Source organism: Hyperolius riggenbachi, chromosome 2, assembly GCF_040937935.1.
Source record: "Hyperolius riggenbachi isolate aHypRig1 chromosome 2, aHypRig1.pri, whole genome shotgun sequence".
In the NCBI taxonomy this organism is placed as follows: Eukaryota; Metazoa; Chordata; class Amphibia; order Anura; family Hyperoliidae; genus Hyperolius; species Hyperolius riggenbachi.
In genome coordinates, this window is record NC_090647.1 from 305,554,490 (window position 1) to 305,580,431 (window position 25,942).

At 44.9% G+C, this 25,942-nt stretch overlaps 1 long non-coding RNA gene across 1 annotated transcript; it reads right to left on the minus strand.

The window, feature by feature from the left end:
• Nucleotides 1-2,595: 2,595 nt before the first annotated feature.
• Nucleotides 2,596-25,499, minus strand: LOC137544374 (uncharacterized). The gene is made up of 3 exons (XR_011025844.1): nt 25,412-25,499; nt 5,508-5,555; nt 2,596-2,652 (listed from the first exon to the last, which is right to left on the minus strand). It is a non-coding gene; the product is annotated as an uncharacterized lncRNA (long non-coding RNA).
• Nucleotides 25,500-25,942: the final 443 nt, after the last annotated feature.

The following is a 25,942-nucleotide window of genomic DNA, read 5'->3' on the forward strand; positions in this document are numbered from 1 at the left end:
ACCCCCAGGGACGGAGAAAGGCGCACTTGTTTGTTTACTGGCTGGGAGTGGGCGGGGACACTCCAGCCAGCCAGCACAGCAGGTGACTAATTGGATGTTAGGAACAAGCGTTCATAAATCCAATTAGACGCGCCGATTGCGGACACAATGGAGACTGCTTCAAACAGAAGCAGTCTCCATTGATAACAATGAAATGTAAACAAATGTGCAGCGCGCAATCGCGCGCCCCCGCGACCCGCGCATGCGCACACACACCCCCGCTCTGCAGTGCAATGATTGGTTATGGGGACCCCAGTCCCCAGTAACCAATCATTTCACAGAAAAAAAAACAATGGAAGCAGCGCTGCAAGGTACAAATTGTGCTGGTGCTTCAGGGGTAAAACCCCTCCGTTGTGAAGTGGTTAAATGTCCTTTGATTCAGCAATAACAATGCTTAAAGGGAACCCAAGGTGAGAGGCAGGGCCGGCGCGACCATAGAGGCAAAGGGGGCAATTGCCCTAGGGCCCCAGAGCCTGTATGGGCCCCCAAGGTGGCTCCCCCCAACTTAACTGTTGTTCCCCGGTGCCCCTGGAGAGTCTTCGGCTGAGCCAGGTGGTGTCAGCCCCTGCCTCAGGGGCCTTGGAGAGAAATTTGGCTGCAACAAAGGGTCCCTACTGCCGATTTTTGATTGGGGGGTGTCTATTTGGGAGCCCCGGGGTTAATTTTGCCCGGGGGCCCTATTGTTACTAGAACCGGTCCTGGTGAGAGGGATATGGTGCCTGGCATATTTATTTCCTTTTTAACTATACCAGTTGCCTGGCTGTCCTCCTGATCCTGTGTCTCTAATACTTTTAGCCATAGACCCTGAACAAACAGGTAATACTGGATTAGCCATATGCTTGTTGTATTGTTTTGACACAGACACTATTTATGCCAGAAGATCAACAGGACTGGAAGACAGCTGGCGTTGTTTACACGGAACTAAATATGGCAGCCTCCATATCACTTTCACCTCGGGTTCCTTTTAAGAGCTATGTTATGAAGGGAACCCTCAAGATCCACATACAGTGTACAAATCTTGGAAGTATGGATGCTAACTGAGTTTTACCACATCATAGCTGTAATTTGTGTTGTATCTTTACTATAAATTGGCATCACTCCATAATATTAAGGTCAGCAGATTTGTGTTTTGCTACAAATACACCATAAAATCAAATACCATTATCAATGGCTTACAATATTTTTTCTGTATTTAAATAGCATAGCACTGTCTCTGCTTTTGAAATACAATATTAGTTCTGAATAATGTGAAGCTTCTTTGTGTTTCATTTTCTATGAAAAATAACAAAGATGTTGGAGATAATTTTTGATAAGCCTATGAGTCAAACTTACATCTTTTTATTTTAGCATTGCTATGATTGTTACTAATAAAATATTTGTGGCTTTTGACACTAGTTTTCTCATTTTCTTTGAGGCACTCTGGGGACACTGAAAAAATATTACATTACTAGGAGATCCAATAAAATACTATTATGATAGTTATGCTTTCGCTGTGCCGGTAGATACTGGGCAGGGGAATTAATGGTCCACGCTGACATCTCTGACTTTGTTCAAATGTACGACCACCACTTTTTAAAACCTCACACAGTATTGTATAACATTTGCATAGGATGATCACTTTTTCTGTGTAATGTTCCCTGTATGAAGAGCAGGGAGAAGTTCAGCTAAATCATGTGATCAGTTTTTTAATCTCTGATTGGCTAGTCAGAATAAAGGCTCATACATATGCTAGATTAAAGTCGGCTGAGGTGGCCAGTAATGACAACCTCTGCCGATAGTGCGGCATATGAACAACAGCCCCTGATGGCTGCCCAGCTAGTGTTCAACCAGGAGGATCAATTCACCTAGGCGATGGTCAGTAGCTTTGCTCTACACACTCATCCTGCCCGCCACAAGACATCACATCTGCGCCACTCCATCAGCCCTGCCCCTCCTATTGCAAGAGAATACATTGTTAGCCTGCAGGCTGACTATGCATCTGTACTGCCTCAGATCCTGATCCCCATTGGGTGACATCCATCTAGCATATGTACAGGCCTTAACATGATTATATGACAATTTTTCTTGTCAGGGGAGTAACTAGAGGGGAGCAGCCTTTGCAATCACAGGGGCCCCCAGAACTGTGGGGGCCCCAACTACTACCCTTCCCTTCCTCTGATACAGGGGACTACACTTCATATCAGGGGATTTTGTGGCCACACTTGTTATGGGTGTGAAAATCAGGATGGCCACACTTTTTTTATGACCCTTGTGAGATGGGCCATGAAGGGCACCAAGTGGAGGCAAGGTAAGGGGTGTAAAAAGGGGGCATCAAAGTTTTGCTGGGGGGCGGCCCCATGAATTGTACTTATGCCACTATTTCCTGTGTAAGTAAAAACAGGATCTGTCAAGCAGAACACAGTTTATACTGATCACAAGCTCTCCCTGATATCCCGCATAGAAGACATTAGGTAGAATAAATTGTTATCTGCTCAGGCCTCTTTGTGATTTCTTTTATACAATAAATTATGTAGGAAAAAAATAATAATCTCTATTTGTAGTACTGAGTAATACTGTAGTTGGTTATCTTTCTGTATTTTCCTAGCATTTGTTAGTACAGCCATTTGCTCGAGTCTAAAAATAGAAAGAGGAAAATAGGAAAGACAAACTATTTTTATAATGTGAAAAAACAAATAAAATGATAACAGGAAAATAACATTGAGTAGGTTATGCTAAGGCAGATACATTTGCAGCTGAGCAATGTTAGGCTTGGGGCTCTTACAATATGTAACTGCTGTACTTCTGAAAGCCTAAAATGACTATGGATAAATCTGATGTAGTCAATACCGCAAAATAAAAAAAGATGAAAAAGAAAAGAGCCAAGGAAAAGGCAATTAGAATAACTACACACAAAGGAAGAGTCAGAGGAAGTCAATGAAATAGAAGAGAAAGAGATAGAGGTGGACTGAGAGAAGTGAGAGAATGGGGCAAAGTTGTCAACATTCTTACACAAATAAGTTGATAAGATTGACATTTGGCCAGTAATTGTTTTATGGCATGAAAAACATTGATTGAAAGATAAGTACACTTTTAAACTTTTTTTCGCACAAAGCTTCAAAAATAATTTTTTCAATAATGCAAATGTATTATATTTTTTAAAGGTTATATGTACTTAACATGCTATCCAGTTTAAGTCTCCCAAAGCCAAATTGCAATGTGTGTTTGTTGATCAAAAGATTTGAAATGTTAATGAATGCAGTCAGTCACGTCCTCCTCCTCCTCCATCTACCAGCAGATATAATGCATGCAGTGGCTGGATAGTGCACTGCCTCTGACATAGGAGACCAGGGCTTCAATCTCACTACTTCCTATTCAGTAAGCCAGTACCTATTTAGTAAGGAGTCCTTGGGTATGACTCCATAACACTGCTGCTGCCTACTGAGTGTGCCCCTAGTGGCTGCAGTTCTCAAGCCCTTTAACCTTTTGCCGACCGCGTCACGCCGATGGGCGTGGCCGCGGCGGCAACCCCAGGACCGGCCTAACGCCGATTGGTGTAAGTCCTGGGGCTCTGTTTTGCAGGAGATCGCGCTCATGCTGCGCGCGCATCTCCTGCTTGGGGGCGGAGCTCCGCCCCGCCTTCAGTCTCCGAGCGGCTATTGCCGCTCAGGAGACTGTTAGACGGCGTGATCGCCGTCTATTTACATGATGCAGCGCTGCGATCAGCAGCAGCGCTGCACTGGGGACAAGAGAGCGATCGGTTCTCATAGGGTGAAGCCTATGAGAGCTGATCGCTATGATTGGCTGGCTGGGGGGAGGGCGAGCATTTAAAGAAACAGGGTTTTTTTATTTAAAGAACTGCAACAATAATATTTGGCACAAAAAAAAATAAACATGGGGGAGCGATCAGACCCCACCAACAGAGAGCTCTGTTGGTGGTGAGAAAAGGGGGGGGGGATCACTTGTGTGCTGTGTTGTGCGGCCCTGCAGCTTGGCCTTAAAGCTGCAGTGGCCAATTTGACTAAAAATGGCCTGGTCACTAGGGGGGTTTAGCCCTGCAGTCCACAAGAGGTTAAGTCCAACTGGAGAAAAGCACTATACAAATGTTGGAGTTATTATTATAGACAGTATGAATGCAAAATGAACATCTTCCTGACTAATAATAGTGCCTGCCCAGTTATAATTACACTGGGCAGAACTAACTCACAATGTGCACAGTTCTAGCAAACTTGATGTTTTAAAAATAGCCTATTAGTAACATTTTACAGCTCTCATCTAGGTCATACCATATCATAGTGGGGTTTGTTGAAAGGTTAGTTCAGTAATGGCTAAATAATTGCAGTGATATATAGTAAACATCTTCAGCAACAATCTTATTTAAAAAAATGCAGATAATCATAAGTTTTTTATTAAATACAAGTTCCCACTTTCAGTGCATGTATGTAATTGCAATAACACACACAATATTTCACTAACCTTTTAGCAACCCTCACTATACTCTGATAACGTCTACCACCTAAGAAAAGACACACTGAAAAAAAATCCAGTCCAGGTTTCTCATATCACTTATGTTCTCCTCTGTTCTCCTGCATTAGTAAATCAACCCCCATATATCTAAGAAATATTCAGGTCTCTCAGTGCCGCAGCAGATAAATAATATTTTTATCTCAATGGTATTTCTTTTTCATAAGTACTGTACACAGCAATGTGAAAATAGGATCTATGTTTGCAGAACATATAACTGGGGATGCTATACATTTTAGAAGACATTCATGCCCTCATCCTGGGTCACAATGAGGAACTATACATTTTCAGGAAATGATGATCCAGAATTCCAGGAACTGGCAGTGAATTACTTGCAGAAAACAGCCATGATACTGAAAGACATGAGCACAGGTAAGTGTCAAAGTACTGTACTGTACTGCTAGTTACAACCTCTTCGTTGACTGTTGTTGGTAGTGGCACTGCACATTTTTTATTGTCATTTTTCTTTCTTTCTTTCTTTTTTTTTTTTTGCACAGTATATTCCCAATTATATTTTCGGCAACATCCCATGATATGCCATCTCTCCTATTCTGACACTAACCTTCCCCCATTTAACACCTAACTAACACTAACCTCCCACTCCAATCCTAATCTTCTCCTCTTGACTCCAAACACTTACCTACCATCTCTCCACTCCTAACACTAACTGCCCCCTCAACACTCTTAACAGTAACATTCCCCCTCACTGTTGCAGCTATATTAGTTCAGCTACATTTTAATCTCGCCACTTGCCCCATTGCTCTTGGGCATCAAAGGTTGGCTACATGATAGCCGTGCACTCTGCTTTCTCTTAGCCAAATACTGTATCACTATTGTGCGCCAAAAACAGGTCCCGTGTTCCCCATAGCTGCATAGTTAGATTGAAGTCTATGGATAGATGTGATGTGACAGACGCTCGTGATGCCAAAAATGCCACCTATTTTTTCTAAGTACCTATTTGAACTTGCCTCATGTCCTTCACAGTGTGGAACATCTGATGACATACCATAAAAGTCCTGAAAATAAAACAAAAAAAAAATTCAATCAGCCAGTCCAAATGTGTACATTAAACATTGACAGATCTTAGTAGAGACTATTGAAATGCATAGTTTGTTTTGTTCAAATATTTTGTCAGCTTAAGATTCCACAAGGGAAACTAACAATGAGTTGGTCATTATTAATGCTGGGATTTCACCCTAAATCAATGTGATATAATCATGTTAAAGCACATGGTCAGTATAGCGGCAAAGGTGAGGAATGATGGTGTGGTATTTAATTTGTTTAAAATGGTCTGCACATTCCATTATGTCAACCAGATGATTTATTCTAAAAATTCCATACATAAATACATACCTACATACATACATCAGATTATTATTTTGGGGTCAAGACACTCCCCTTCCTTAGTGTAAAGTACAGTCATGCATTGCATTTTTGTCATGCAATCATTTGATGTATGTATATATGGAATTCACTCTGGTGAACACAGTGGAGTGTGCAGACCATTTTCTACTGGTATATTACATTGGGCATTGGTGCATCCATCTGAAAATGGCGCCTGTGAATAATGACGCTCAGTGTTGCCGCTAATCCATTTGCCGCTTATCGCTATTTAACGTTAAAGCCTTATTGTTATTTAGCGTTAAAGCCTTATCGTTATTTAGCGTTAAAGCCTTATCGTTATTTAGCGTTAACACACAGAACCCTCTCTGTACCTACCCCTAAACCCCCCCAGTGGTGCCTAACCCTAACCACCCCCCTGGTGGTGCCTAACCCTAAGACCCCTCCGGTGGTTCCTAACCCTAAGACCCCCTGGTGGTGTATATTGTACTGTAACTATACCTAACCCTACTCTCACACAGAACCCTCCCTGTACCTAACCCTAACCACCCCCTTGGTGGTGCCTAACCCTAAGACCCCCCTGGTGGTGCCTAACCCTAAGACCCCCCCAGTGGTGCCTAACCCTAACCTTGACAGTATTACATTAAATCCATTCACCGTTTTGCAGTTAAATAACGTCTGCAGTTTGGCTTATCTAGGGCGCTATTGATAAATAACGTTAGTGTGTGCCACTATTGATAAATAACAGTAGTGTGTGCCACTATTGATAAATAACGTTAGTGTGTGCCACTATTGATAAATAACGTTAGTGTGTGCCACCATTGATAAATAACGTTAGTGTGTGCCGTTTTTCTTCTTTGTTCCCTGTGCGCCATTATTATGCAGTACTAACGATAAATAGCGATAAGCGTATCTTTTTAATGCGGCGCCATTTTTATGCATAGGCGCTGTGCGCCATTATTCACTGATCCCGGCATTGGTACCATTGCCCAGGTCTGCATACCTTTACAGTAAGGGTAGCGACCCAAAGTATAGATATGCTATCCTCCTGTCTTCTACTAGGACATTTGGTGTATTGAAATCCTAACTATAACTTGATTACATTATCTTGTTACCTACTTGGTTCCTGGCAATTTTGACATTTCAGCTGTGTTGATATTGATGCAGTAATTATTAAGAAAACCTGAACTGAAAATTAACCACTTGAGGACCTAGGGCTTTCTACCCCTTAAGGACCGGCCACTTTTTTTCCATTCAGACCACTGCAGCTTTCACGGTTTATTGCTCGCTCATACAACCTACCACCTAAATGAATTTTGGCTCCTTTTCTTGTCACTAATAAAGCTTTCTTTTGGTGCTATTTGATTGCTCCTGCGATTTTTACTTTTTATTATATTCATCAAAAAAGACATGAATTTTGGCAAAAAAATGATTTTTTTTAACTTTCTGTGCTGACATTTTTCAAATAAAGTAAAATTTCTGTATACATGCAGCGCGAAAAATGTGGACAAACATGTTTTTGATAAAAAAAAAACCCATTCAGTGCATATTTATTGGTTTGGGTAAAAGTTATAGCGTTTACAAACTATGGTGCAAAAAGTGAATTTTCCCATTTTCAAGCATCTCTGACTTTTCTGACCCCCTGTCATGTTTCATGAGGGGCTAGAATTCCAGGATAGTATAAATACCCCCCAAATGACCCCATTTTGGAAAGAAGACATCCCAAAGTATTCACTGAGAGGCATAGTGAGTTCATAGAAGATATTATTTTTTGTCACAAGTAAGCGGAAAATGACACTTTGTGAGAAAAAAAAAAAAAAAAAGTTTCCATTTCTTCTAATTTGCGACAAAAAAAAATGAAATCTGCCACGGACTCACCATGCCCCTCTCTGAATACCTTGAAGGGTCTTCTTTCCAAAATGGGGTCATTTGTGGGGTGTGTTTACTGTCCTGACATTTTGGTGGGTGCTAAATTGTAAGCACCCCTGTAAAGCCTAAAGGTGCTCATTGGACTTTGGACCCCTTAGCGCAGTTAGGCTGCAAAAAAGTGCCACACATGTGGTATTGCCATACTCAGGAGAAGTAGTATAATGTGTTTTGGGGTGTATTTTTACACATACCCATGCTGGGTGGGAGAAATATCTCTGTAAATGACAATTTGTTAATTTTTATAACACACAATTGTCCATTTACAGAGATCTTTCTCCCACTCAGCATGGGTATGTGTAAAAATACACCACAAAACACATTATACTACTTCTCCTGAGTATGGCGATACCAAATGTGTGGCACTTTTTTGCACCCTAACTGCGCTAAAGGGCCCAAACTCCAATGAGTACCTTTAGGATTTCACAGGTCATTTTAAGAAATTTCGTTTCAAGACTACTCCTCACGGTTTAGGGCCCCTAAAATGCCAGGGCAGTATAGGAACCCCACAAATGACCCCATTTTAGAAAGAAGACACCCCAAGGTATTCCGTTAGGAGTATGGTGAGTTCATAGAAGATTTTATTTTTTGTCAAAAGTTAGCGGAAAATGACACTTTGTGAAAAAACACAATTAAAATCAATTTCCGCTAACTTGTGACAAAAAATAAAATCTTCTATGAACTCGCCATACTACTAACGGAATACCTTGGGGTGTCTTCTTTCTAAAATGGGGTCATTTGTGGGGTTCCTATACTGCCCTGGCATTTTAGGGGCCCTAAACCGTGAGGAGTAGTCTTGAAACGAAATTTCTCAAAATGACCTGTGAAATCCTAAAGGTACTCATTGGACTTTGGGCCCTTTAGCGCAGTTAGGTTGCAAAAAAGTGCCACACATGTGGTATCGCCATACTCGGGAGAAGTAGTACAATGTGTTTTGGGGTGTATTTTTACACATACCCATGCTGGGTGGGAAAAATACCTCTGTAAATGGACAATTGTGTGTAAAAAAATCAAAAGATTGTCATTTACAGAGGTATTTCTCCCACCCAGCATGGGTATGTGTAAAAATACACCCCAAAACACATTATACTACTTCTCCCGAGTACGGCGATACCACATGTGTGGCACTTTTTTGCACCCTAACTGCACTAAGGGGCCCAAAGTCCAATGAGTTACTTTAGGATTTCACAGGTCATTTTTGTTTCAAGACTACTCCTCGCGGTTTAGGGCCCCTAAAATGCCAGGGCAGTATAGGAACCCCACTAATGACCCCATTTTAGAAAGAAGACACCCCAAGGTATTCCGTTAGGAGTATGGTGAGTTCATAGAAGTTTTTATTTTTTTGTCACAAGTTAGCGGACATTGATTTTAATAGTTTTTTTTCACAAAGTGTCATTTTCCGCTAACTTGTGACAAAAAATAAAATCTTCTATGAACTCACCATACTCCGTACGGAATACCTTTGGGTGTCTTCTTTCTAGAATGGGGGTATTTTTTGGGGTTCCTATACTGCCCTGGCATTTTAGGGGCCCTAAACCGTGAGGAGTAGTCTTGAAACCAAATGTCGCAAAATGACCTGTGAAATCCTAAAGGTACTCATTGGACTTTGGGCCCCTTAGCGTACTTAGGGTGTAAAAAAGTGCCACACATGTGGTACCGCCGTACTCAGGAGAAGTAGTATAATGCGTTTTGGGGTGTATTTTTACACATACCCATGCTAAGTGGGAGAAATATCTCTGTAAATGACAATTGTTTGATTTTTTTACACACAATTGTCCATTTACATAGAAATTTCTCCCACCCAGCATGGGTATGTGTAAAAATACACCCCAAAACACATTATACTACTTTTCCTGAGTACGGCGGTACCACATGTGTGACACTTTTTTGCAGCCTAGGTGCGCTAAGGGGCCCAACGTCCTATTCACAGATCATTTTGAAGCATTTGTTTTCTAGACTACTCCTCGCGGTTTAGGGGCCCTAAAATGCCAGGGCAGTATAGGAACCCCACAAGTGACCCCATTTTAGAAAGAAGACACCCCAAGGTATTCTGTTAGGTGTATGGCGAGTTCATAGAAGATTTTATTTTTTGTCACAAGTTAGTGAAAAATGACACTTTGTGAAAAAAAACCAATAAAAATTAATTTCCGCTAACTTTTGACAAAAAATAAAATCTTCTATGAACTCGTCATACACCTAACCAAATACCTTGGGGTGTCTTTTTTTCTAAAATGGGGTCACTTGTGGGGTTCCTATACCGCCCTGGCATTTTACAGGCCCAAAACCGTGAGTAGTCTGGAAACCAAATGCCTCAAAATGACTGTTCAGGGGTATAAGCATCTGCAAATTTTGATGACAGGTGGTCTATGAGGGGGCGAATTTTGTGATACCGGTCATAAGCAGGGTGGCCTTTTAGATGACAGGTTGTATTGGGCCTGATCTGATGGATAGGAGTGCTAGGGGGGTGACAGGAGGTGATTGATGGGTGTCTCAGGGGGTGGTTAGAGGGGAAAATAGATGCAATCAATGCACTGGGGAGGTGATCGGAAGGGGGTCTGAGGGGGATCTGAGGGTTTGGCTGAGGGATCAGGAGCCCACACGGGGCAAATTGGGGCCTGATCTGATGGGTAGGTGTGCTAGGGGGTGACAGGAGGTGATTGATGGGTGTCTCAAGGTGTGATTAGAGGGGGGAATAGATGCAAGCAATGCACTGGCGAGGTGATCAGGGCTGGGGTCTGAGGGCATTCTGAGGGTGTGGGCGGGTGATTGAGTGCCCTAGGGGCAGATAGGGGTCTAATCTGATAGGTAGCAGTGACAGGGGGTGATTGATGGGTAATTAGTGGGTGTTTAGGGTAGAGAATAGATGGAAACACTGCGCTTGGGTGGTGATCTGATGTCGGATCTGCGGGCGATCTATTGGTGTGGGTGGGTGATCAGTTTGCCCGCAAGGGGCAGGTTAGGGGCTGATTGATGGGTGGCAGTGACAGCGGGTGATTGATGGGTGGCAGTGACAGGGGGTGATTGATGGGTGGCAGTGACAGGGGGTGATTGATGGGTGATAGGTGATTGGCAGGTGATTGACAGGTGATCAGTGGGTTATTACAGGGAAGGACAGATGTAAATATTGCACTGGCGAATTGATAAGGGGGGGTCTGAGGGCAATCTGAGCGTGTAGGCGGGTGATTGGGTGCCCGCAAGGGGCAGATTAGGGTCTGATCTGATGGGTAACAGTGACAGGTGGTGATAGGGGGTGATTGATGGGTAATTAGTGGGTGTTTAGAGGAGAGAATAGATGTAAACGCTGCGCTTGGGTGGTGATCTGATGTCGGATCTGCGGGCGATCTATTTTTGTGGGTGGGTGATCAGATTGCCCGCAAGGGGCAGGTTAGGGGCTGATTGTTGGGTGGCAGTGACAGGGGGTGATTGATGGGTGATAGGTGATTGGCAGGTGATTGACAGGTGATCAGTGGGTTATTACAGGGAAGGACAGATGTAAATATTGCACTGGCGAATTGATAAGGGGGGGTCTGAGGGCAATCTGAGCGTGTAGGCGGGTGATTGGGTGCCCGCATAGGGGCAGATTAGGGTCTGATCTGATGGGTAACAGTGACAGGTGGTGATAGGGGGTGATTGATGGGTAATTAGTGGGTGTTTAGAGGAGAGAATAGATGTAAACGCTGCGCTTGGGTGGTGATCTGATGTCGGATCTGCGGGCGATCTATTTGTGTGGGTGGGTGATCAGATTGCCCGCAAGGGGCAGGTTAGGGGCTGATTGTTGGGTGGCAGTGACAGGGGGTGATTGATGGGTGATAGGTGATTGGCAGGTTATTGACAGGTGATCAGTGGGTTATTACAGGGAAGGACAGATGTAATTAATGCACTGGCGAATTGATAAGGGGGGGGGGGTCTGAGGGCAATCTGAGCGTGTGGGCGGGTGATTGGGTGCCCGCAAGGGGCAGATTAGGGTCTGATCTGATAGGTAACAGTGACAGGTGGTGATAGGGGGTGATTGATGGGTGATTGATGGGTAATTAGTGGGTGTTTAGAGAAGATAACAGATGTAAACGATACATTTGGGAGGTAATCTGACGGCGGGTTTGCGGGCGATCTAATGGTGTGGGTGGGTGATCAGATTGCCCGCAAGGGGCAGGTTAGGGGCTGATTGATGGGTGGCAGTGACAGGGGGTGACAGGGGGTGATTGATGGGTGATAGGTGATTGGCAGGTGATTGACAGGTGATCAGTGGGTTATTACAGGGAAGAACAGATGTAATTAATGCACTGGTGAATTGATAAGGGGGGTCAGAGGGCAATCTGAGCGTGTGGGCGCGTGATTGGGTGCCCGCAAGGGGCAGATTAGGGTCTGATCTGATAGGTAAAAGTGACAGGTGGTGATAGGGGGTGATTGATGGGTGATTGATGGGTAATTAGTGGGTGTTTAGAGGAGAGAATAGATGTAAACAATGGATTTGGGAGGTGATCTGATGTCGGATCTGCGGGCGATCTATTGGTGTGGGGGGGTGATCAGATTGCCCGCAAGGGGCAGGTTAGGGGCTGATTGATGGGTGGCAGTGACAGGGGGTGATTGATGGGTGATTGACAGGCGATTGACAGGTGATTGGCAGGTGATTGACAGGTGATCAGGGGGGATAGATGCATACAGTACATGGGGGGGGTCCGGGGGGGGGTCTGGGGAGAATCTGAGGGGTGGGGGGGTGATCAGGAGGGAGCAGTGGGCAGGGGGGGGATAAAAAAAATAGCATTGACAGATAGTGACAGGGAGTGATTGATGGGTGATTAGGGGGGTGATTGGGTGCAAACAGGGGTCTGGGGGGTGGGCAGGGGGGGGGTCTGATGGGTGCTGTGGGCGATCTGGGGCAGGGGGGGTAAAAAATCAGTGTGCTTGGTGCAGACTAGGGTGGCTGCAGCCTGCCCTGGTGGTCCCTCGGACACTGGGACCACCAGGGCAGGAGGCAGCCTGTATAATACACTTTGTAAACATTACAAAGTGTATTATACACTTTGTATGCGGCGATCGTCGGGTTAACATCCCGCCGGCGCTTCCGTATGGCCGGCGGGATGTTGCGGCGGGTGAGCGGCGCCAGGCGGAGGCGGAGGATTGCGTCACGGATGACGCGATCGCTCCGCCCATGCCCCTACAAGGACCGCCGCCATTTGTCAATACGGCGGTCCTTGCGGGGTGCACTTCCCGGCCGCCAATTGTACATACGGCGGTCGGGAAGTGGTTAAAAGTCAAAATAACCATACACAAGTCATACTTACCTTCCGTGTAGTCAGGGCCGGCCTTAGGTTTCACAGCGCCCTGAGCATAACCAGATTTTAGTGCCCCCCCCAATTCATCCTCTTCGCGTGTGAGCGCACCACACACATACATTAATGGGGGGGGGGGGATCTGTTGCCTAAATACACTAAAAGGGGATCTGCAACTGCAAGACTAGTAGCCTATGCCTATATACACTAAAGGGGATCTGCCTACATATACAAGACTAGTAGCCTATATACACTAGGTACGGGAATCTGCCAGATCCCCCCCCCCCCTTTAGTGTATATAGGCTACTAGTCTTGCAGTCTCAGATCCCCTTTTAGTGTATTTAGGCAGCAGATCCCCCCCATTAGTGTATCTAGCAGCATAAGCATATTCCCCCTTTAGCGTAGGGAGGTTGGGGAGCCTTACTTTTTGCTGGTCAGTCTTCTCTTCTTACTGTCAGCAGAGCAGTCTTCAGACTTAGTGCCAGTGTAGGTGCCAGGATTCAGGGAGCAGGAGAGGAGAAGGACTCGTCGTCACTCAGAACATTGTCACAGGGCTGAGTGGCACACGTGCTGCGCACTTCTCTGCAGCAGCCTGAGGCTCAGCGCGCCTCCGCCCATCCTGATTCCTGACATATAGCTATAAGTCCCCCCCAGTATAGGTAGCCCGGCATAGGTGACCCAGTAAAGGTAGCCAGCTATAGATCCCCCCCAGTATAGGTTAGCCATGTATGTGCCCCCAGTATAGGTAGCCAGTATACTTGCCCCAGTATAGGTTAGATAGGCATTTGTCACAGCTATAGATTAGATAGGTAGCTTCCCCCAGTGTATAGGTTAGATAGGTAGGTACCTGCAATATAGGTTAGATAGGTAGCTGCCCCAGTATAGATCAGATAGGTAACTGCCCCCAGTATATATTAGATAAATAGATGCCCCCAGTATAGATTAGATAGGTAGCTGCCCCCAGTATAGATTAGATAGGTAGCTGCCCCCAGTATAGATTAGATAGGTAGCTGCCCCCAGTATAGGTTAGATAGGTATGTGCCCCCAGTATAGGTTAGATAGGTAGCTGCCCCCAGTATAGGTTAGATAGGTAGCTGCCCCCAGTATAGATTAGCTAGGTAGCTGCCCCCAGTATAGGTTAGATAGGTAGGTGCCCCCAGTATAGATTAGATAGGTAGCTGCCCCCAGTATAGATTAGATAGGTAGCTGCCCCCAGTATAGATTAGATAGGTAGGTCCCCCCAGTATAGGTTAGATAAGTAGGTGCCCACAGTATAGATTAGATAGGTAGCTGCCCCAAGTATAGATTAGATAGGTAGCTGCCCCCAGTATAGATTAGCTAGGTAGCTGCCCCCGGTATAGGTTAGATAGGTAGCTGCCACCAGTATACTTTAGATAGGTAGCTGCCCCCAATACAGGTTAGATAGGTAGCTGCCCCCAGTATAGGTTAGATAGGTAGCTGCCCCCAGTATAGATTAGATAGGTAGCTGCCCCCAGTATAGGTTAGATAGGTATCTGCCCCCAATATAGGTTAGATAGGTAGCTGCTCCCAGTATAGGTTAGATAGGTAGCTTCCCCCGGCGTAGGTTAGATAGGTAGGTGCCCCCAGTATAGGTTAGATAGGTAGCTGCCCCCAAGTATAGGTTAGATAGGTAGGTGCCCCCAGTATTGGCTAGATAGGTAGCTGCCCCAGTATAGATTAGATAGGTAGCTGCCCCCAGTATAGATTAGATAGGTAGCTGCCCCCAGTATAGGTTAGATAGGTAGCTGCCCCCAGTATAGGCTAGATAGGTAGCTGCTCCCAGTATAGGTTAGATAGGTAGCTTCCCCCGGCGTAGGTTAGATAGGTAGGTGCCCCCAGTATAGGTTAGATAGGTAGCTGCCCCCCCAGTATAGGTTAGATAGGTAGGTGCCCCCAGTATTGGCTAGATAGGTAGCTGCCCCAGTATAGATTAGATAGGTAGGTGCCCCCGAGTATAGGTTAGATGGGTAGGTGCCCCCAGTATAGATTAGATAGGTAGCTGCCCTCCAGTATAGGTTAGATAGGTAGGTGCCCCCAGTATTGGCTAGATAGGTAGCTGCTCCCAGTATAGGTTAGATAGGTAGCTTCCCCCAGCATAGGTTAGATAGGTAGGTGTCCCCAGTATAGATTAGAAAGGTAGCTGCCCCCCAGTATAGGTTAGATAGGTAGGTGCCCCCAGTATTGGCTAGATAGGTAGCTACCCCCAGTATAGATTAGATAGATAGGTGCCCCCCAGGATAGGTTAGATAGGTAGGTGCCCCCCAGGATAGGTTAGATAGGTAGCTGCCCCAGTATAGGTTAGTTAGGTGCCCCCAATGATGGAGGGGGGAGCCGCAGCCACGGTGAGGGCAGCCCGACCTCTCCCTCCCTTCCTCTCCGGGCCACCCTCCGTGCTCCCCCCTCCAATGCAGACTGCAGCAGAGAGAACAACTCACCTTCCTGGTTCTGATCGCCGGCGCCTCTCACTTGCCGCTGGTCTCCTCTTCTACTGTACATAGTTACTGATACACACTAAACTTCATGTTAAGCAGGAAGTTTAGTGTGTATCAGTGACTATGTATAAGAGGAGACCAGCGGCAACTGCAAGTGAGAGGCGCCGGCGACCGGAACCAGGGAGGTGAGTTGTTCTCTCTGCTGCAGTCTGAGGGGGGAGCACGGAGGGTGGCCCGGAGAGGAAGGGAGGGAGAGGTCGGGCTGCCCTCCCCCGGCTGCGGCTCCCCCCTCCATCACGGTGGCCGCACGGGCATGTTTTCCCCCCATGGCCCATCACCCCCAGCAGCGGCACTAGGGGGCGGAGCGGGGCGGAGCGAGACGGACCCAGCCGGGGCCGCAGGCCTGCAGCTTCCGTATTAAAAACACATGCGGCCAGGCGGCAGGAGCTCCCCCTGGAAGCCGGCGCCCTGAGCGATCGCACCGGTCGCTCAGGTCAAAGGCCGGCCCTGCGTGTAGTCTACTACTCAATCTCTTTCTCCTCTCCCGCATCCTGTTTGTCCACTGTGATCAAGGGAATTCTCCATCCTCCATTTTGAAAATGGCCACTACCCCATAACAGCTTCCAGGTCAGCACACTGTTAAACTGTAACATTGTCCACTTGAGCCATAGGGAAACGTTGACATTACCGGGCACATCAGTTGTCCACTCAGCTATAACTGACAGCAACTGACATATTTCAGTTCTGACAAAATGTTGTCAGAACTGGAAGGGATCATTGTCAGAAGAATATAGTGAGCTTCTGAGAGGAACTGATGGCAAGGTAACTATTTAATTTTCATTTGAAGTTACCTCATGTGTTAATTTTAAATAATTTTACTCAGTACAGGTTCCCTTTAGAAGATGAGACCGGCTCCATCAAATTTCTTCAGTATTATAGCTCTTTATTAAAGACAGGTACCGTCAGCACATAGTAATTGCATTGTTTCAGAAGGTATACCTCCTTAGTCAAGCTGTGTGACCTGTCTAATGAATGTCACACAAGCATCACTTTATATACTCTTGACACGTGGTAATTGACAAGTCTCCTTCCACAATACAGATTTAAATCAGCCAATCACTTCCTGTTTGCCTAGTGGACCTGATGGGGAACTGCTAACCTTATATTCATGGCAGGGGTATAGGGCTGTCCATCCTATGTTCCTTGTACATCATAGGGCAGGGGAAGAAGCTGCCTCCAGCAGACAAACAAACCCCAATCCTAGCCATCACATCTCAGTCAGATGACTGAAGAAGTTTAATGGTGCCGGTCTTATGTTCTAATAATTGAATGTTGGCTCATTGTGCTGCTGACGCCAAAACCAGGCACATCTACATGGAAATACAGGTGTGCTTCCTATTCACACTACTCAGTCGATATTGATACAGCAGTAACTTTTTCAATACTTATGAAATCTAAGTGATATGTATTATATCTTGTTTAGAACTAGGCTTTCCCTGGCAATAATTATTTTCTGAAAATGATTTTCATTTATAAGCATTTTACTGGGAAACCATCAGTCATTTGTACAAGGCTTTAGAAAGCTTGACCATTAACTTCTCTGACTATCAGGTTCTTATAACACTTGGCTATCTGTAAGAGAAATACCATAACTAATGTTAGCAGAGACAGCCTGAAAAATTGGTGTTTCACAGATGGTAATTTCTACACTTTGTGGATGGGTTAAATGGACTGAAAGAAGAATAGTACAGTGTAGTATCTACTTTTCATGTGGTCACATGAGATTTGAGCTGAATTCAATAGCTGGCTAAGTCACTCTTGGCCAACATCAGTTTGACAAGGGGGAAGGTGTGTGTGATGTCACCATGCTGACAGAGAAAGGAAAATCAAGCTCCTTCATCCAGGTCAAGGTCTGTGCAACCAGGATGCTGGTTAGATTTGCAGGCTGTGCAGATGTATCACTAGCCTGCAGGCTAGTGACATCTTCTGTTGCTGGGGGGGAGCAAGCTTGTAGTGCTAGGAACTGACTGTGACACAGCATTGTAAAATTCCGTACACATGCTAGATTGAAGTCAGCGCACTCAAAGAAGCTGAAAAAGCATTACCTGGCAAAAAGAAACGAAGAGTAATTTCAATGACATTAGCCCTGATTTACTAAATAGTGGTAAAACTGTTGTTCCCATACAGTGCACTGCAATTTTACCAGTGCTAAGGTAAGGGAGCACCACCGTTAACCCATTCGTGCTATGAGTTATCCCGGTAACATGCGTGGTACTATTATGTTAATGAGTGGTGCTACCCTGGCATAAGTACCGATACCGGCTGCCTGCGCACAGCAATCTTAGTTGGTGAATTGGGGCCATTATTTACACACACCAATCTTCAAAACGATTATGTTGTTTGATTACTGCCTGTGAAAGTGGAAGTGACATTTCCCAGTTGTATGTTTTAACAGCCATTGTTGTCTGTCTGAAGACTGTAGCTCTCCTCTGTCCCCTGTGCCAGTACAGCCCATTTAGTTTGTTGCTCCCGGGCAATCTCAGACTGATTTATGCAGAGCCGCCATCAGGGGGGTGGGGGGGGCAGCCATCACAACAGTGACGGGCCCCATGCTCTCAGGGAACTACAGGGGGCCCGGGGCCCCCGGATTTCTGCAACTCTGTCTGAGCAGCAAGAGAGCTGGGGTCAGGGCTGCCATCAGAAATTTTGGGGCCCCTCACACATCATCAGGACTGGGCCGCCCCGGCTCACCCACCTACTACTGTGTCGGCCCACTAGCCACCCCACCCCGTGCCGGCCTGTAACTGCTTTCATAGCATAGGATTAAGGATATCTTAGTGGAAAATGGGGGGAGCAGGCATGTGTAGTGGGCTCTCCGCATGGCCACCGATCCCCCCGTTCTACTCTGTCCCCCTCCGTTAGTCAGTAGTGACCCCCTGAACTTCTGGGTCGGGTGGTGGCGGCTTACTGTGCAGGTGATGTCCAGTGAAGCATATCCATGTACGCATTTACGCGGATGGGATCACTCTGCGCATGCACACTATGTGGCTGTGACATCACAACTTGCACAGAGTACTCGCACCTGGCCGCGTGAACGCATGCAAGGATACGCTTCGCCGGGCAGTGCCTGTGTAGTAAACCGTCACCATCCTGACCCAGAAGTGAGTTTGGGGAGTCGCTACTGACTAGCGGAGGGGATCGGAGAAGAACGGGGGGATCGGTGACCATGTGGAGAGCCCACTACACATGCCTGCTCCCCCCGTTTTTTCATATTATTTTACACTAAGGTATTCTTTTTAATGCCAGTGCGTTGGCAGGGCCAGATTTGTACTTTTTACCGCCCATGGCCCAGTACCTCCGGTCACCCCATGGGATCAGCAGCGCAGCGGCGCAGATGGCGTGCAATTATATGTGTTGCGTTTGGATCGCACGGCCATCTGCACTAGTCAGATGTGAATGAGGTCTTAGGGTCTAGTACACAATGCTATTGCATGCAATCCATTTTTGAAGCTAATGCTCCCTTTCCTCAACCTCATAATTGTGTAACCTATTTGTTTTTAATGCTTCCAGTGTTCCAGATAGATGTTAGTGTCATGAGTGCAGAGGGCCAATGATTGTTTGTATTATGCACACATGCTCTGGAACAATGTCATTTGAACGACATTGTGCATACCGGCTGACTTCACGATATCTGTCCATCTGAATTAGTCCTCCAGTTGGATAGGGCAGAATAAGCAATATTGGTCACTTGTTGCTGTTATTTATTGTTGTTTGGATACATTTTTATACCGTCTGTCATCTGATACTTGGATATCCGTCATTCGTTCGACGTTTCAAACAACTTTTATCAAATGTGTGTACAATGCTTAAAGTGAATGGGAACCGCATTTAAAAAAATGAGACAGATACTTACCCAAGGAGAGGGAAGGCTCTGGGTCCTATAGAGCCTTCCCACTCCTCTCCTGGTCCCCTCGTTCCAGTGCTGGCTCGCCCGGTAGCAGTATTTGACTAATTTAGTCAAATAGTGCTTTCCCCGGCCGAAGGAGTCTTCAGGAGTCTTCAGGGAGCCCGAGTGCTCCTGAAGAAGGGCGGCCCTGTACTGCACCTGTGCAAGCACGCCTGTGCAGTATGGAGCCGCACGTCTTCGGGAGGACATGGCTCCCGAAGACTTCTAAATACCCTTTCGGTGGGGGATTGAAACAGGGGGGAGCCAGCACAGGATAGAGAGCACCGAGAGAGGAGACGGAAGGCTCTATATGACCCAGAGCCTTCCCTCTCCTTAGGTAAGTATTTGCTTCATTTTTTTTGTAAATGCGGTTCCCATTCACTTTAAGTCATGCTGCATTACTATTAGTATAATATGTACCATGTAACCCTTATCTGCCTCAATAAAATATGTTCATCTTTCCTTTAAAATATGATATTAAAGCTAATCGTAAAGAAATGAAGAATCTTTTTCAGCTTTTCATTGCCTGTGGACTAATTCATTTAATATGCTTTATATTGATTTGCTCTGTATTTTTCTTTAAAGCTACACACTTTCAGTATTGATCAAAACTATGGAAGGCTTTGTAAGCATTCAGTGTCTTTATGTAAGTATGTATTTTCAGCATGTGGCTGGACACCAATAGGTGTCTCTGTTTCATCACACCTGTCATCGGTAAAGAAAATCAATATTCTTCTATGCACCCTGCTGCTTGCAGTTCAGTTGCTTTTCAAAAGACTGTCAGAAAAATCCACATATACAAAGTACATGTGAATCATTTCAGCAACTACACACAACTTGTCTGTTCTATTTGCCACAAATCTATGTGGCGGTGTTACTGTTTTGGACCTGCCGTCATTGTGAAACTTATATGTATGACATGACATATACTGTATGGATGTAAAGATTACATATAAATATATGTGGCTGCCAGTAACACAGATATTTACATAGGAAATGTTTAAGCAGGTAAGCATTATTTAAAGACTATCATAAATAATACACAAAAATAGCTTAACTGCTAATTACTTTAATTCAGAGATACTTGCAACACAATATGTGCATGTACGTTGATTTTAATGTATCATGCCCGATAACTAAAAGTGTAAAAAAGATGGGAAATGAACACATTACACAGTAAAAAATACTAATTCTATTATTATATTTTTTTATAGACTCATAGTACTACTATATATAGTACCGTATTTTTCAGACTATAAGATGCTCCAGACTAAAAGTTGCACCTAGGTTAAGAATTCAGAAACCAGGGAAAAATATACTAAACCAGGTGCGTCTATTGTGCAGGGGTGTCTTATGAAGCTTATCCTCCAAGTTGTCTCTAAGCTACACTATCCCTGCTGCCTATCTAGCTAAACTGGTACTTCATTACAAGAATCCTTCTAAAACACCATGGACAGGAGAGAAAATGATTATCCATGAGTATAGCACAATATAACATTGGTCTAACAAACCTGACCCAGGTTCCTGCTGCTAGCATAAACACCTCACATCTCCCATAAAGCTGTCACTGTTTTTACACCAGAGATTTTAAAACGTGATCAGAACCACCAGTGTCAGCTTATAGGAGACTGAGATGGAAGAGCCGACAGGCTATGTGTAGGAGACCATGTCGGTGATAGTGGTGGAGCCAGGGGATCCACTAATGCCACGTAATTGATGGAGATATCGCACTGCACACATTTTTACTTAAAGAGACACTGAAGTCTCTTTTTTTAACCTTATATTGTCATAAAATCTTCTTCAGCATTAATTTCCAAGTGGAATCGCTGTATCCCAGAGGCAGATGAGTGATTAATTACTGAGAAATAACCCTGCAAAGTTCCAGGGCTCGCAGGGCTTTACTTCCTTGAAGAGGCAGAGCTTTCCACTGTAACTCTGCCTCCTCCGCAGTCAATCCCTGCTTATCACCACCTATCCCCGCCCTGTCACTCTTCTTATACTGAGAGGGGCGAGGAGAGGCAGAGATGCGTGGAGATTGATTGCGGAGAGGCAGAGCTAAAGTACAAAGCTCTGCCTCCCCAGGGCAGCATAATCTGCGACCTGCAAAGTCGTGGAACTTTGCAGGTCTATTTCTCAGTAATAAATCACTCATCTGCCGCGGGGAAGCAGCGGTTCCACTTGGAAATGAATGCTAAAGAGGATTTTATGACAATATAAGGTAAAAAAAAGACTTCAGAGTCTCTTTAACCACTTCGATACCAGCAGGCTCTGCCCCCTTAAGGACCAGAGGCTGCTGGTACAGTAAAACACAGCTTCCCGACTAATTGCCACAACAATCTGCCGCTCACGCCGGTCTGTCCCCGCTGCAGGCTCCTCTCTCTTCCTTCACTATGATGGCAGAGTGCTGTGTGCCGGTCAGGAGCCACTTTCATTGGCTCCTGACCCTGTCAATCAATGTAAGCCAGTGGGATGGCCTTACAGTGATGACAGGGCCAGGAGCCAATGAAAACGTCTCCTGACCTACTCACAGAGCTCTGCCGTCATAGAGACGGCAGGGCGAGCGAATTACAGTGGGGACAGAATGGCGACAGTGGCGAGATCGGCGGAAATGGCGGGGACGCATGGTCAATGCCACATAGAATTTACATCCAGTCAGGGCTGCAGCACCACCTGCTGGATGTAGATTCGTACTGCGTCGGTCCAGGAAAGGTTAAAAATTGAATTGAATTGTAGCATTTAAAATATAACAGCCCAAACACTTTATTTCAGATTTAATTTTAGTAGTCACTTTGAAGTATAAAGAAAATAAGGCTAAGGTTTATAGGACTATTTTATAAATAATGCTCACAATATCTGCATATTAAGCTGTATTGGGCCCTTACTGTACAAGGCAGCAAAAGGAAAAAATGCCTTTTCATCAATATTTAACCAGACCTTCCATTTCCCTGGAAGCCCTTAAAGCTTTTCTAAGGCTCATTTTGCAGTCTTATATTACTTTTTACTTCAAAACCCATTTCTGCTGGAAAGTGGTGGGGTGAAACAAGCGCTCTTAGCAGAGTGCAATCTATTCTTCTGTACGATGACTGGCCTTTTAACTCTTTACAGTCTGCTGTCACCCCAGGGTTTCAATTGCCTGACAGGATAGGATTTAATCAACACAACATTGCAGTTTAATGTGCTCAAAGTTAACAGAGAGCCTGTCATTTATGAATGAGGCCATGCGCTGCACTTCCTTTTAGAAGGTGAAAATTACTTCTAGAAAAGTATGCACAAAAACAATAAAAGTAATGAGCATCTTTTAACTTAAAAAATAAGTGTGTTTTTTTTTAATGTAATCTAGTCATTGTAAAACACAGCCTCAATGTAGTAGCAGAGATAAAATAACTGTTTATGAGGTCACACTGTCTTTAAAGTTAAGTTCCACTTTATTTATCAAAAATGCTATAAATATATAGTATATCTAAACTGCACATTCCTTAAAGGACAACTGTAGTGAAAGGTATATGGAGGCTGCCATATTTACTTCCTTTTAAGGAAAACTAGTTGCCGAGCTTCCCTGCTGATCCTCCGCCTCTAATACTTTTAGCCATAGACCTTGAACAAGCATATGCAGATCAGGTGTTTCTGACATTATTGTCAGATCTGACCAGATTAGCTGCATGTTTGTTTCTGGTCTAATTCAGACATGATTGCAGTCAAATAGAGCAGCAGGACTGCCAGGCAACTGGTATTGTTTAAAAGCAAATAAATATGGCAGCCTCCATATACCTGTCACTACAGTTGTTTTTTAACGTACTCTTATGTTATGGGGGAAAAAAAACAAACAATATTTTCAGTTTCAGTCAGATGCAACCCCCCCAACACCACCAGTACAGGTACCCAGTGAACCTTCCGCTTAGGTATCCAGAGAGCCACTACATTGTTTAGATAGCCAGAGAGCTCCCCATTTAGGTAGCCAGAGAGACCTTCCCATCTTGGAAGACAGAGAGCTCCCCCCCCCATTTTGGTTGCCAGAGAGACACTGTTTTGGTAACTAGAGAGCCCCCTCCATTTTAGTAGCCACTGAGCCCCCTTTAGTGTACCCAGAGAGCCCCCCTCCCATTTTGGGAGCCAAAGTGCCCACCATTTTGGTTGCCAGAGAGGGGTGCATGTAGAGTGTGCACAGCGGCACTCCTGGTTCCTTGCATCTCATCTCTCTCACTGATTTCAGTGCTCCCTAGAGGGTGCTGTTACTGTTTTCAGTTAACGTAAATGCTCCCAAGTCCCTCTGCACATACTTTGCAATTACGCCCCCCCCCCCACCCCTAGAAACAGGCATAGCCAGGCAGTACCCCCCAAATTGGGTACCCAAACAGTGCTCCCCATCTATATAGGTAGTTAGGGGTGCCCACATTCATTATAGGTCACCGGACAACCCCCATACCCTATGCAGAGTGTGCAGTGGAGCCCATAGACCACTTACCTCCCTGTTCTCCGGTAACATGATGCAAGTCTTACTCCTGTTCTCCGGGACAGATGCTCTATCTCTATGCTGAGATCACCGTCTTTTGTCGTGTGACAGATAACGATCTTGGCATAGTGTTGGGGCCCCAGGAGGACATGGAGAAGACACCCTGCTGTGGCTAGATCCGAGTAGGTGAGTGATCCTTAGCTCTCCCCTGTGCGCTCTGCACCTGGCCCTCCTAGTGATCTCCATGAGTGTAGCTTGGATTGTGCAGTGAAAATTAACCCTGAGCTACACACAGTGGCATAGCAATAGGGGTTGCAGAGGTTGCGACTGCATCGGGGCCCTTGGGCCAGAGGGGCCCTGAAGGGCCCTCCCTCAACTAAAGTATTAGCTCTCTATTGGTCCTGTGCTCATAACAATCACTTCTATAGATACTTTGAACAGTGGTAATCATTAACAAACTGTTCCCCATCCTCTTCTTGCACCTCTGACACTGTGGTTGCCATTGGCAGGTTTTGGTGCACCGTATCAATTGTTATGTATAGAGTGCTTGGGGGGGGGGGGGGGGGGGCCCATTGTAAAACTTGCATCAGGGCCCACAGCTGCTTAGCTACGCCACTGGCTACACAGAACGCTACCAAGGGGGTTAAATGCGGGTCCCTAGTGGTCCCCTCTACTTAAAGGCCCCTGGCACAGTTGCAACGTCCGGCTCCAACATTATTTGCAGAAGCAGAATTGGGCTATAATAATGAGGCCTGATCTTGAGTAGACATTTACTTGGTATTATGAAAAAAAAATGGAGTATAAAAGACAATTCATGCAATCTACAGTAGATGATTGTCACATGTAGGTTTGAGTCACATTTACACATGCGGCTGAAAGTATTCTGGTAGTCCTAACAGAGAACATTTTGATTCAGCACAGCTGTACTCAGTATAAGCCTTTGGTTCATTTATGCAGTTTGTACTTAGACTATGCAATGCTGTTTTTATTAGTGGTTTAAATACTTGAGCTGTCATGGCTGATGATTGATCAATACCTTTAATGAAATCTCCAATTCTCTCACATAACCTTCATACACATCCCCATTAACCCCTTGCTAACCCCTAACAATAACTTCAACCTTAACATTAACCCCCTTTCTGATGAACACTATGCTTAATGTTAAAAGTCCTAGTTCAGTCTCGTATTTTTCAATGTGTGTGATTGTACATTTGCAGTAATTCTTGTGCACTGCGCATCTGTTTTAATAAATATATTGAAAATACTTGTTTAGCTGGGTCCTGTAGCTCTATTTTTTATCCAAGGCAGAATTAAACAGATAGCTACTAAACTCCTCCCCTCTATTATTCCATCATCATTAAAGGGGCACTATGGCGAAACATTTTAAAATTTAAAATTTGTGCAAACATATACAAATATGAAGTACATTTTTTTTCAGAGTAAAATGAACCATAAATTACTTTTCTCCTATATTGCTGTCACTTACAGTTGGTAGTAGAAATCTGACAGACATGACAGGTTTTGGACATCTCTTCATAGGGGATTCTCATGGATTTATTTATTTTCAAAAGCACTTAGTGAATGGCAGTTGCTCTGTCCAACTGCCAAAAAAACTGTGTAGCAAGCAGGGGGAAGCTGGTCAGCATCATTGTTTAAATCCTTTTTTATAAAGGGAATATTTTTTATAAAGCATAAAGGCCTTGCTGAGAATCCCCTATGAAGAGATGGACTAGTCCAAAACCTGTCACTTCTGTCAGATTTCTACTACCTACTGTAAGTGACAGCAACATAGGAGAAAAGTAATTTATGGCTCATTTTACTCTGGAAAAAAATGTACTTCTTATTGTTTATGGCTGCACATATTTAAAATTTTATAATTTTTCGCCATAGTGCCCCTTTACTATGAGGTAGTCAGTTAGGAGTTGGGAGGGTCCAGTCTCTCCAGCTGACCCTGCCCATTTTTTCTCTGTGTTGCTTAGAGATTAGTTTCTTGTGGTTAGCACTGAACATCATCTGC